At 38.2% G+C, this 13,886-nt stretch overlaps 1 non-coding gene across 1 annotated transcript; it reads left to right on the top strand.

Annotated features, from left to right (window-relative positions):
- Positions 1-3,952: 3,952 nt before the first annotated feature.
- Trnag-gcc (transfer RNA glycine (anticodon GCC)) lies at positions 3,953-4,023 on the top strand. The gene has a single exon. It is a non-coding gene; the product is annotated as a tRNA-Gly (tRNA).
- Positions 4,024-13,886: the final 9,863 nt, after the last annotated feature.

Genomic DNA, 13,886 nt, shown 5'->3' on the forward strand with positions numbered 1-13,886 from the left:
GAAACAATAGATTGGAATGAGTAAACAAAATCATCGGTCGTCTATCAGCGTCCTTTTTGGTCATCAACTTAACGACGGAATGAATCGTGCTCGCCTGCTCGGGGAACTTCGATTCGGGAATGGCCTGCATTATTTAAAAACATCAAAAGTTATATTTACAATTATTGTTGGTAAGTGTAAGTACCTACATATTACCTATATATGCAAGTAGTGTTTCATTTTATGACTATAGAAATGTTGAATGAATCACGAAAAAGTATGGAGATAAACAAATATAGGTACCTACGTCTATAAAATAATCGTTTGTCCCTATCCGTCGTTGTGTCATTGACGTTTGTTAGAAAGAGACATAATTTAAGATAGGTTTGCTACTTTTTATGTTCGATCTTCCTCGCGTTGTTCCGGCATTTTGCCACGGCTCATGGGAGCCTGGGGTCCGCTTGGCAACTAATCCCAGGAATTGGCGTGGGCACTAGTTTTTACGAAAGCGACTGCCATCTGACCTTCCAACCCAGAGGGTAAACTAGGCCCGTATTGGGATTAGTCCGGTTTCCTCACGATGTTTTCCTTCACCGTAAAGCGACTGGTAAATATCAAATGATATTTCGTACATAAGTTCCGAAAAACTCATTGGTACGAGCCAGGGTTCGAACCCGCGACCTCCGGATTGCAAGTCGCACGCTCTTACCGTTAGGCCACCAGCGCTTTTGCTACGTTTTATGTTATTGCGCTTCCGAATATATATGATAAGTAAGGTATTCTCCAAGGAACCTCACATCAAACGGCCGTTCACCATTTAAATATTTCCACCGAAGACGCCCACCTAAGGATTAGAATTAAAGTAAACTGTGGGAAAATGAACTTCTAACACTGTAATTTTAGGCTATTAAATATTACTCGAAGTTAACTATCTTAACAATCATCAACAAGTTTCCACTACCCACTTGGCACGAAACACCCAAGGGTAGATAGTGTAATATTCCCTAACGACTAAAGCATTCGTGAATTTCCCAATATTCTCCCATTTTAAAACGAAAAGACTGCACTTTTATCCAGGAAATGACTCCCTGATATTTAACGATTGCCTAATCAAATCCACACAACAGATCACCCGAGGCAGAGGCAGACCAAAAATGAGATGGCGAAACGACCTGCGGGCTCAGCACGGTTCCATTTTTATCGACTATCACTATGCCCGTCACTTTCGCACTTACATACTTGTTAGAGCGTGACAGGCATGGTGATAAACGATAAAAATGCGACCGTGCTACTAGGGCTGGACTCATTCTGTGGCGACTGGCGGGAGCATGCACAAAGCCGTGACGAGTGGCGAAAGACAGGGGAGGCCTTTGCCCAGCAGTGGGACACAATATAGGCTATAAAAAAATTAAAAATAATCAAATCGTGACATAATTACTTGACGTAAAAAAAGCATATTTATTACTTGAAGTAACTGGGTCGGTAAAATAAAAATACCCTGACATTGTTCATTTGTTTATTGTATGTGTAGCCATAGAGAAAAAAATACATAGAGTGCTCACTCCATACATCAGTTTTAGTACCAAAAAGACTATTAGCATCTAGCATCGAGTAGCGGAACTATCAGTACTGCTACTTGACAATAGATGTAGCCACCGACCGGAAAGTCTTATGCTGTTGAGATAAGACTTTCCGGTCGGTGCTACATCTATTGTCAAGTAGCAGTAGTGATAGTTTCGCTACTCGATGCTAGATGTAGACACTGAAATTAATAGTCTGAACTGATGTATGGAGTGAGCACTCTATATATTTTTTTCTCTATGGTGTAGCGTAGGACGCCCACAAACTAGATGGAGCGATGACCTGTGCAAGGCGGCTGTAAAGAGCTGGATCAGAGTTGCCGCAAATCGTCCTCATTGGCGTGCAATAGGAGACGCGCATATGTCCAGCAGTGGACGAGAGTAGGCTGATGATGATTGTTTATTTTTTCAAAAACGTATTTTTGTAAGTCTACAACAATCTATTGTTTCATAGTTATAGTTATATCTAAATATTTCGTCGTTTATTTTATTATCCAAACAAAACATGAGCGCTATTGAGTTTAGTATGTGTTTGGGGTCTTTATATTTATTTATTTCACAATCGCCACTTACACGCAGCTGCTCGTGTTTATGCAAAAAGCCGCAGCCGCGCAGCAGTACCTAATGATGGTCTGCGGCGGTACCAAGGTTGCATTTTTGTCACTTGTCATGTCATGCGTCACCTTCGCACTTACTTACTTGACTTGTTAGAACGTGCATGATTGGCATGATGACAGATGATAAAAAACCGACCACCAGCCCTACTGGCGTATATTGATCATACTTATTAGGTTTTATTTAAGTATACAGTATCATTTTTATACCTAAAATATACATTTGATAATAAATTCCCTAGCGAGTTACGAACATGGATTAACTCTGGCGGCCTAGCCAAGGTGACGATAGCTTGCGCTTCACCACCGAATCGCTTTGTCTCTCTATCACTCTTCTTTATTAGTGCGACAGTGACAGTTGCGTAAGTTGCGTTTCGTTCGCTACGAAGCGTAAGTGATTGGCACGTTGGCTACGCGGCCTGAATCGATAATAACAAGGCGAGAAATCGATTCACGCAGAATTTTTGCAGCGTCTTAGCAGAATTACTGTTCAAGCATTCAGGGTCAAACAGATTACTGTGTTATCGTCTTTCCTGTAGACATACACAAGAGTTAAGGGCTATAAAGGTTAATTTTCTTATTTAACCCTTAACCACGTGAAAATGTCCTCCTTTTATTTAGAGAACTATGATAAAATCATTACTTACATGCCCACAAGCTGTTAACTATTGCCCACAGGAGAGAAAACTAGTGTGTTAGCGCTAACTGTACATTTTTCTGCAATCAGGATACTAACTTGTGTATTTTGTTTCTAGAATCGGGGTAAGATTATTTATATGTTAATAGTGATAGCACACCCTGTGGGCTTCGTTCTGGGGATTCGATTACTGCTTAAAAATGTAAAGACGATGTTCTTTTGACAGGTTTTTAATTAATATTAGTTTTACAAAGCCGGTTTATCATCATCGCGGTCATTCTGACAAGTTGACAGGCAAAAGCTAAGTTTTCAAAGATAACACGGGGACAAATAATGAAATCAGATTGGTTTCATTTTTACAAAATACTTATTTCGAATGATTGCTCAAAAGTCATTTGCGGCTATAATATATATCTCAACCAAAATCTCAGATCAGTCCACAATATAAAGTATACTTTACGGTAGATGTACGATATCTCCAAAACCTTCCTTTTCTCTTCTCACTATGCCGCCTCGTATTTGCATACATACACCTGAATTTTCTATGTCAGGTAACTCAGTTTTCCGGCTACCCGCATTTCTGCACAAACGTAAATAAAGCGAGTTTTCATTTCGGTCACTAAGTCACCTTTAGAGACTTAAATAGTTTTTATGGCATTGGACTGTAAAAAACCGTATGCAAGTCAGGGTCGTTTTGGGTGCTTAAGTGTATAATTTTAGCGTGTTGTTTAGTAGAGTGAAACAGATGTTACAGTAGATATGGTATAGATTTCTGGTAATGTAAGGGCTTTAATTATATCCATATTAAGTATAGAATAACTTAAGTTGAATATAATTTTACTATACTATAATGATGTCACTTTTACGGCTAAGATCAAATTCACCACTGGTGGTTAATTTAAACTTCTTTTGTAGATCGATTAGGAATAGGTACAGAACATATAATATTATTATGATTTTGATGCAATGCAACCACAAGATTCTTTCTTTATTGAAGTCCCTGTACTGTAAAAAAATATATTATGATGCAATTTTTTTTTATGTCATAATAACAACTAAAAGTGAAAGTGAATGTATTCATCGAAGCGCATCTCACCTTTCTAAAACGTCATACAACTACAAAATTTACCATTAACATGCAAGCATCGGTGGTTCAGTGGTAGAATGCTCGCCTGCCACGCGGGCGGCCCGGGTTCGATTCCCGGCCGATGCATCTTTTTTGGTCTGATAAGTATGACGAGTAATTATTTCCTTTTGGGAGAGGAGAAGAGGTACAATCAGCATCAAATACTTCATAAATGGCCAAATAAACACCTTGGTAACATAATAAGTAATAACATACGAGTATAGATGGGTTCCGATATATTTGGCCATTTTGGCCGTCGCTATTCTACTTTACCTATACTGTACCTATGAATAATACCTGTAACCTGTAACAACACATAAATAGAGTCTGTTTGGAAAGAGAAGAGTCGTGGAATGTATGGGGCCCAATACATTCCACGACTCTTCTCTTTCCGAACAGAGTCTACCATTTCGCAAATGGAGAATTTAGGCATTAGATTAGCTGGCTAGTAGATGGTTCCGTACGGAGATAGGATTTAAATTCAGTTAATTCCTTCTAAATGGTCGTATAGTGGTCGTATACTTATTAATTAGCTACCTACTTATTAATTTTTCACTCAAAAAGAAGTAGGTACGTCGAATTCGGCCAAAGGAAACCTTTCTTGACCAATTATTTGGCAGATAGTTTTCATCATTTTGTTTTTTTAATTAATGCCTTATAGCAGATAATGAAGTATAGCAAATAAGGATATTTTAAACAAATCGTCATTCGGAAATAAAATTACTTGCAACAATATTTTTACTTGCTTCACATATTCGAATATTAGTGTTGGAAATCGTTTATTCTGTACGTGGCAGCAAGTATCATTTGTTCCCATCCGCGAACTTCCCCGGAGACTGGAAAGCCACAAAATGTAGCAAAAATGCTGACGCCCAAGAATGCTTTGTGTCGCACAGTTTTCGAAAAAAATAAACTTTTTGACTTTAGAATAGCGATCGATTTGAAATTAGAATAGCGATCGTAAATCTCTTTCAAAATTAGTTCAACGGATTTACAATATAAGAACGGTATTCAGATTATAAAATTTGTTAAGGTTTTGATATTCGTGTTCGTGTCAAGGTCGTATAATAGCAATAATAATTAATAAGTATACCCAGTTGATATTATAAACTTAGAATCGGTCTTTAGTTTAATCATATAATCATAATAACGTATGTAGTTTACTTTCTTGCGAGTCACCTTATAAGGTAAACGTACTGGTGCTCGACGCGGTCCCAGTACATGTCATCTTGAAACTTAAGTCATTGTCAATAGAGGTGACATTAGGCAATAGCATGTCGAGCACTAGTACGTTCACCTTAAGTGGGTAAATACGGGATCCTATCCTATTAGGTACAGGCATTACAGGAATATTTTTATATTTCAATAATGTCCTCATCTGAAATATCTGAATATTAGAAGGCTAGTTTGCTATATCTAGTTCTGATCCAGAATCTAATTTCAAAGACCAAGCTACTGAGCCTATACATATCTATTAGCCTTCACCCAAATAAATATTATAGGAGCACCAAATATAAATAGGGCCGATGCGACGAGACCTCTTTCAATATAACCTATTTGTGCAGCTTACCTTACAGCAGCGGAACCATTTTGAGGACGTATTTTGAGGATTTGTTTTGAATATTACTGTCATTGTCAAATCAAAAGTGACAATTCTTCAACAGTCTAAAATTAACTTATCAAAATTCATTGTAGGTCATATAGCCGAAGTTACTTATATCTCCCCGTTCGAGAAAAAAATGTTTTCAGTTTTATTCACAACAACACTCTTAATTACTTAACCATCGGTAGACCTTAATGTCTTTTCAATAAGGGGTATTAATTTTCAGTTACGTTAAACTTTAATCAGTAAAAGAGCCCTAAAGGCTTAGGTACTCGTACTAGCATAAAACATTTATAAAATTTAACTAAGACACAATTTTGTGAACAAGTCAAATTATTTTATAAAATATTTTGATTTATGTTTTTTAATAAGTAGTCACACTACTATATATAAATTATAAAAGCCTCGGTAGAGAGTACCATTTTGTACCATTTGGAGTTGAAACTCCAGGTCCATGGGGTCCCGCGCATAAGTTGTTCGCAGAAATCGCGAAGCGTCTGGTTGACGTAACTGGGGACCAAAGAGCTGGCGGCTACCTCGCACAACGTATCAGCATTGCGATACAGCGAGGAAATGTCGCCAGCATCCTTGGTACAATGCCTCAAGGGCCTATTTTAGATTTAATACTCTGTATATATCTTGTTTGTAAATAAATGATATCTAAAAAAAAACTGAAATAGATGTCATATATTTAAGAAAAAGTGACGAAGCCCTCCAGTGGTGAAGGCCGGATTGTAACCGGCGTCTTTAGCAATCCGGGATAACGCCTTAAACCCCTAATACCACCCCGCCACGACGGAACCGGTCCCAATTTCTCGACTATTAGGCGTCTTTGACCAACTCCAAGCCGCTATTGCAGTTTATAATTTTAATTGAAATAAAAAAAAACCTTTCAAAAAAACAACAATCTCTCTGTGAAGTAGGTAAGTTCCTCCTACCCTTATAAATAACCTGATCTTGCATCACGTCCGGGATCTACCGCCCTGTGATGTCACCCTAATAGCCTATAAACGTCCTCAGTAACAGGGCATTTTGGGAGATGTACAACCACTAGGATTTTATGCGTTTTACATAGATAAGAGTTTGGAGTGACATTGCGATAAGATTGTTATTTTTAATTAAAGTTTAAATGTACGGGGTTTAAACGTAATCAGACGGTATTTCTGGCCTCCGCCGCTGGAGGGCTTAGCCACTTTTTTATATTATATGACATCTATTTCAGTTTATAACTATATTTTAACTAAAACAATGTGAGGTATTTGAATTACCTAATTAATCTAACAATGCACACCGCATTTGCCAGGTTTCATGCCACGGATGTAGCTTTACAATTAGTTTTGAGTTAGGATTTAAGCTTGCAGTTGAAGTTGCGGAAACTAAGACTATAATATGCCTCACATACTAATTAAGGGATTTGGATATACTGCTGTTCTGAGTTAATAACTAAGTTACGATTTCTATTAGACTTAGCAGGATTAAAAGAAAGAAGGGTTGAAGTTGAATTAGAGTTAGATGGTGTCCATGGGCGGCGGTAAAAAAGTAAAAAAGTTTCCATCGAGACTTCTATTAAGTAATCTGTAAATATATGACGTTTTCAACCAATAGGTCGACCACAGCCACATTGTCGGTTGCCTACAAGGTTGATTTCTGATTGACGCTATATGGAAATAGCGCCTTATCGACAACCGACATTACCCTTTTGGTATTTGGTTGGTGGTTGGTTGAAAATTGCACGTATGATGATTAGGTGTCATTAAAAGACGTCCAGCTTCATACCAGATCACTACTAGCTAGGCTAGCTAGGCCGTTCTTATATGTATTTCAAGATTTGCGAGACTCCAACAGATTGATAAATACAGAACAGAATGGCTCAGAGCCAACAGTATACTGCCAGCGCGTGCCTTGGATGCCGGACCCCATCTTACGACCGCATAATATAAGCCATGGCTTCCTGGAATCTTAGATAAGCGGGTTTAAGCTTACAAATTAAGATGTATTAGCGAAATGTTGCTATAAACCTCTAAAACTTTCAGGCAGTCTGTAAAGTTACGCGGTAATTTTCTAGTAGAAGGAAGCTGATATGGGGATTAAAACTAAAAAAACTTGCTTTAACACAATAAAAACCAGAGCCCGTACCATGAGTCACTGACAGTGTCAAAACTGACATTTACGCTATCGAGAACGTAATTTACTTTCTATATATCTCGTTTGCACTAATATGCGAGTACGAGCGAGATGTATACAAAGTAAATTACGTTCTCGACGGCGTTTATGTCAGTGACAAACTGATGGTAGCCGTACTGCTTAATGCAGCCAAGCGTTCATCCAGTCAGTAGCTGGCCTTAATAATAACTTGTTACCAAGTGCGTCAGTTACCTACACGGTACCTAGATCTAAACAAGGCCTGCATTTACAGGTGCCCACAACTGATTTGTCTTAAAGTTAGCAGTAGGTTCGCATATTTTCGCTTAGTAAACGATACAGCTCCATCTCGCGTGATAATTAGTAAATTGTTTTATATTTTGAAAATACTCTACAAAAGTACGGACGCGAACAAATTGGCTACGTGCTACGTGCGAAGTAAGTACACAGTGGGGGTAAGTAAAGTATTGTTATAGCTCAAACGGATTAGGCAGCGTTTTGGATTAAGGCTCCTAGCCAGCGTGTTTTTTTTTTCGACAACATCGTCATATTTCAACTATTTTAAACAAAACCTTAATAAGTTATATACTAAAACCTTCCTTTAGAATCACTCTATTGATAGATGAAAATTGTGTGAAAATCCGTTCAGTAGTTTTTGAGTTTGGAGTAGTTTTATAAGATGTAGTAAATTAACGTTTTCCCCTAGAGTTGCGGATGCTAGGTTGCGTGACAGTCGTGCAAATAGCGAATATGGCAACTAATGATCTTGATATTCTGCCAACAGTTTTACATCAATTCTACCTTATTTATAACTTAGTCTAAACCATTTTAAAGAAACATTTCCATCCTTTAAACTGTAGCCAAGAATCTTTTTAGAAAAACGCCACAGTCTGTTCAATTTCCACAGAGCGAGCATTCGAAAGATAAGATAATATAAACGTGAGCCACATACATTCTCGTACGTGATGTTCGTGGCCGTCGAACTCTATTTAACATCTCTTTTTAACATGTCGTCTATCTCCCTTGCTCCTCAGCTGTTATGGAAGTGGGTGAGAGAGCAAACACGATTGCACCTTTGATATAATTCGCTTGGCGCCGCAGAAGGTTTGAACGTGACTGGCAATACTGCAATCAGAAATAAGGAGTTTAAAATGGCAGACAATTGAGTTGATGTTGCAAGATACAAGATAAAATTATCTAGTAATTGTAGACAAGAGGTAGCCAGCGAGTTATATCTATGTTTAGACTTCAATTTTTTTCTACATATGACTGTTTATGAATTGATAATTTGTTTTTTTTTTTTTTTTTTTTTAGTAGTACCTAATAAAATAAACTGTTTGTTTATTGATTGTTTATGACAACCCTCTATCTACCGTCCACCTTCCATATCATTACAAGTTATCAGGCTCTCTGCGAGGGTAAAATATGCCTCACATTCCAAAAAGACCTGTATTGAATATTTAATAGACTCATTAAATGTTTCCGTAGACGTGGCGTCCAAATATTTCCCACATGAATTTTCAGATACACCATTTTCCTTTTATGCCTAATGGGCCGAATCTTTTACTGTTATTGGGAGTAACCTTTTAAATATTTCAATTATTATTAGCGAAGCGAGCTTTTTTTGTGAAGCGCTAGAGAAAGAAGTTAAATGAAAACGATATTTACATAAATACCTTTGAATGTAAACTGTAGCATAGAGAAAAAAATACATATATTGCTCACTCCATACATCAGTTTTGGTACCAAAAAAAGACTATTAATTTCAAATTTCAATGTCTACATCTAGCATCGAGTAGCGGAACTATCAGTACTGCTACTTGACAATAGATGTAGCACGTACCGACCGAAAAGTCTTATGTTGTTGAGCATTAGACTTTCCGGTCGGTGCTACATCTATTGTCAAGTAGCAGTATTGATAGTTCCGCTACTCGATGCTAGATGTAGACACTGAAATTAATAGTTTTTTTAGTTCCACAACTGATGTATGGAGTGAGCACTCTTGTCTTACTATATTTCTCTATGACTGTAGAGACAAATCACTATTTGGAAAAGTATTCGAGGATGGCAGATACTTTTAACGGCTTATTGTTTCATCCGCTATTTTTGATGCTGGCTGTACTTTAAAGGAACCCGAAGTTTAAAATTGGTTTACGTTAAAACGACCGACCTATTGTTCTACTCGTAACTGCAAGGATGTTGAAAACAGTTCAGTAAATCTAAAAAAAACCGGCCAAGTGCGAGTCGGACTCGCGTTCCAAGGGTTCCGTACATTAAGTCCAACTCACGTTTGACTGCACATTTCTAATAGGTTTTCCTGTCATCTGTAGGTAAAGAACTATTTTGTGTATTTTTTTCAAAATTTTATTCCCAGTAGTTTCGAAGATAAGGGGGGAATGGTCGGACAGACAAGACGCACTAGTGATCCTAGGGTTCCGTTTTTCCTTTTGAGGTACGGAACCCTAAAAAGCGTTATATGGGGTGAGCAGCCAAAATCAAAAGCAATGCCTAGGTTGCTAACGAATCTGGCTCTAGACTGCATTATTTTATTTGTCGTCTTTACTCTCCCCAGTTGAGTCTCAAGAGCGGGAAATGAATTCACACTTCGTTAACCGCCCGTGTTCCGACGTTTCCAATTTAATTCAGCTCTACGAAATGCACAGGTGAAATGAGGTTCTCTGCGAATTGAAAAGTTTTTTTCAATGATTTATACGTGTACGTTGTATGTTAACTCTTTATAGGTAGGTAGCTATAAATAAGATAGAGTGGTGCTCTTTGGTAAAAATGGGCTCAAGCTTATGTATGTTATCATAAAAGTTAAGAGTCATTACGTACCTTCGCCGCCGCCATACATTCGAAGTTACACTTACACTTATTTTAAAACGACATTCTGAAATAACATGACATAGACATTGAAGTAACTTAATATTTAGGTTTGGTTTGGTGCTAGTTTTCGTTGCTAGAAATGGTAATACAAAAGAATAGAATTTGCTTATTTAAGCATATTGTTTTAAAATAAGAGCGTAACTTCGATGGTAATTATGGGAGCGGCTTTTTGGTGGCAGGTACGTGACACCCTACTCATAGTGTTGTGTTCCTGCCGGTGAGGGCGGTAAGTAAGGTTCCCAGAGCTCAACGAGGGTGGAGTTGCAGGCGTCCGTAGGCTACAAAGACTGATTAGGTACCATCAGGCGGGCCGTATGCTTGTTTACCACTGACGTAGTATAAAAACCTTCTTATATATACCAAGAATGCATATTTGGTGTATAGTACCTATTTATATTATATCAAACTGTGAAAAGTAATAAGATGAAAAATCTAACTTTATTCAAAAAAGTGTCACTCTCACATAAAGGGCACTTCTTTAAGTTTTGAGCAATATGTATTGTAGTAACAAACAAAAAAGGAGCCATAACCGAACAAAAAAACAGTATGCACAAGGTAATACAATAATTTATCGGCATAATGCTCGTATCCCAAAGGTGGCATCCGTTTTTAAGATTTATTGAGCAGATACAGATGAAAGTCTGATTTATGCTTAAATCCTTAATCTAGGATAAGTTAACGAAATAAGTATTTAATACATTGAATATGGGTGCATGTATGACATGATAAATCGCGTTCTTCAATATTCAGCTTATTTCCTGATGCCATCACTAACGGCACGACATTGCGCGACTGGCTTCGGCTAAGGCGACAACTATATTTATTCATTTAGACCTTTGCCTTTCGGGTACCTACTGCAGAGCCGGGCTCATTTTGTTTCACATTTATAAAGTTTTAAGTCATAATGTACTGTTTGTCATATTATCATTAGTCATAAAACTGAAATCTTTAACTATTTAGGATTTTCGTAAAGTTATTCTATAGATAAGTTAGGTTAGCTTTGTTTTATGGCAATCCTGAAAAGTGACGCGTTTCTGAACCAATTAAATTATGACTAACGAAAATGCGAGCTTATGACTTAAAACTTTTTTGGAAACAATAATAGAGACCCTGCAGCGCCATCTAGTGACCGGAAGATGAGTTATTATCATTTAGCTTTCAATTCCATCTATTTTGTTCGATATTCACTAAAAAAGTGCTTGTGCCGCCAGGCGTGTCTCACTCCTCGATTTCGTCGCATTGCTACAGGTAGCTAAAAGTACATCCGTTCGGCCCCAATTTTGGGGAAAGCCATAAGCCGCGCGTGGCGCTGTCGCCACCTAGCGGCCATATCTGTGCTGATCGTAACAGACGCGTTTTGTTAGAGAGTGAGTCTTCTGTACTTAGTACTATTATTTAATTCTGTGGTGCCGCATACTGGTGCATGGTGGAATCTCGCCTTAGACCTCCTGCCAGGGATCGGAACCGGTTTTTACATTAGAATAAACAATATTTTTCGAATTATTTTATACTCGAAATATAGGACTCAGTTATGTGTTTAGGCATAGAGAAAAAAATACATAGAGTGCTCACTCCATACATCAGTTCAAACTATTAATTTCAGTGTCTACATCTAGCATCGAGTAGAGGAACTATCAGTACTGCTACTTGACAATAGATGTAGCACCGACCGGAAAGTCTTATCTCAACAGCATAAGACTTTCCGGTCGGTGGCGACATCTATTGTCAAGTAGCAGTACTGATAGTTCCGCTACTCGATGCTAGATGCTAATAGTCTTTTTGGTACTAAAACTGATGTATGGAGTGAGCACTCTATGTATTTTTTTCTCTATGGTTTAGGTAACAACTTCGTATTATTAGATTGCCAAATTAGAAATGAAATAATTAGTAAAGAACGAAAAAATACCGTTTTTGTTCCCATCCAAAAAATACCGGTATCCGATCCCTGCCTCCCGCGTATACCTAACTCAACTTCCGTTCAATGGCTCTGAATCTATCTATCTATCTAATACCTTTAAACGAGTAATTCTTGCATATTTATTTATTTATATATATATTTCAGTGATTCGGAAACGGCTCTAACGATTTCGATGAATATGGTATATGGGGGTTTTCGGGAGCAAAAAATCAATCTAGCTAGGTCTTATCTCCGGGAAAACGCTAATTTTTGAGATTTTATATGTTTTCCGAGCAAAGCTCGGTCTCCCAGATATTATTGGTAGAACGCGACTTTGTAGAAACGGTATCTGTACCCCTAGAGTACATTTCATTCGATAGCGTGACGTGACGTACGCGTTTGCGTAAAATGTCATTTTGTATGGGATTTTGGGTTTAAAAAGCGCCCCGCTTGGCGCGCTATTTAAAATCCCATGCAAAAATAGACATAACGCAAACGCGCCGTACATCACGTCACGCTATCGCATGAAATTTACACTAGGGGGTATAGGTTCAGTCTTTCTTGTTTTATTAAAAGAGAACATTTTGATAACTTTAAGATGTACATATACATAACTAACGCAGCCTCTGACCTACAGCTTTGTCCGTATAGCCCGGGGGTCGGCGGTGAAATATATCACACGGTCTAATAAATGTACCGAATCCCGCCCACGGCACAATTTGTGGCCGAGCTAATTCCTTGCGTCATAAATACAGGTCGTGGGATCATAAATACTCGTACTGGCAAGGGTTGGTGACAAATGATGACGTATCTGTATTTGACGAAAGGAAATAATGACGCTACAATTTTTTATTTCATTAGTAGAGTCTGTGCGGAAAGAGAAGAGTGGTGGAATGTATGGGGACCAATACATTCCACGACTCTTCTCTTTCCGAACAGGCTCTAGGTTTTTTTAAAAATAAATAAATAAAATGCATTTATTTCAGACTTATAAGTGTCCATAGTTTGTTAGTAACAACAAAAAAAAAAAAAAAAAAAACTAAAAAATACTTAAACAACTATATTAGTACCTAAACCTAAGTGAAGCGAGGACCAGTGCCTGATTAGGCCACTGTCCCACCTCTCCGCTACTACGCTCAGGAGGCTGTGGCGGCTGTCACGGACTCTGCGGAGCGTCGCGGCGCAGCGCTTGCGCAGCGTCGCATAAAAACTGTCAACGTGAGCGTCCGCGAACATGCCAGACGCGCTGCAATGCCGCGGCAGCCGCAACAGCACCCTGAACGCGTCATTATATTGCACCCGCAATTTATTGATCGAGCGTTGCGTATATCTAGCCCACGAGCTGCAGGTATACAGCGATGTACAGTACGCACGGAATAGTGTAATTTTAACTTGCGCTGTACACCGACTGAACCTGCGAGC

The sequence above is a fragment of the Cydia amplana genome, chromosome 2 (genome assembly GCF_948474715.1).
Source record: "Cydia amplana chromosome 2, ilCydAmpl1.1, whole genome shotgun sequence".
In the NCBI taxonomy this organism is placed as follows: domain Eukaryota; kingdom Metazoa; phylum Arthropoda; class Insecta; order Lepidoptera; family Tortricidae; genus Cydia; species Cydia amplana.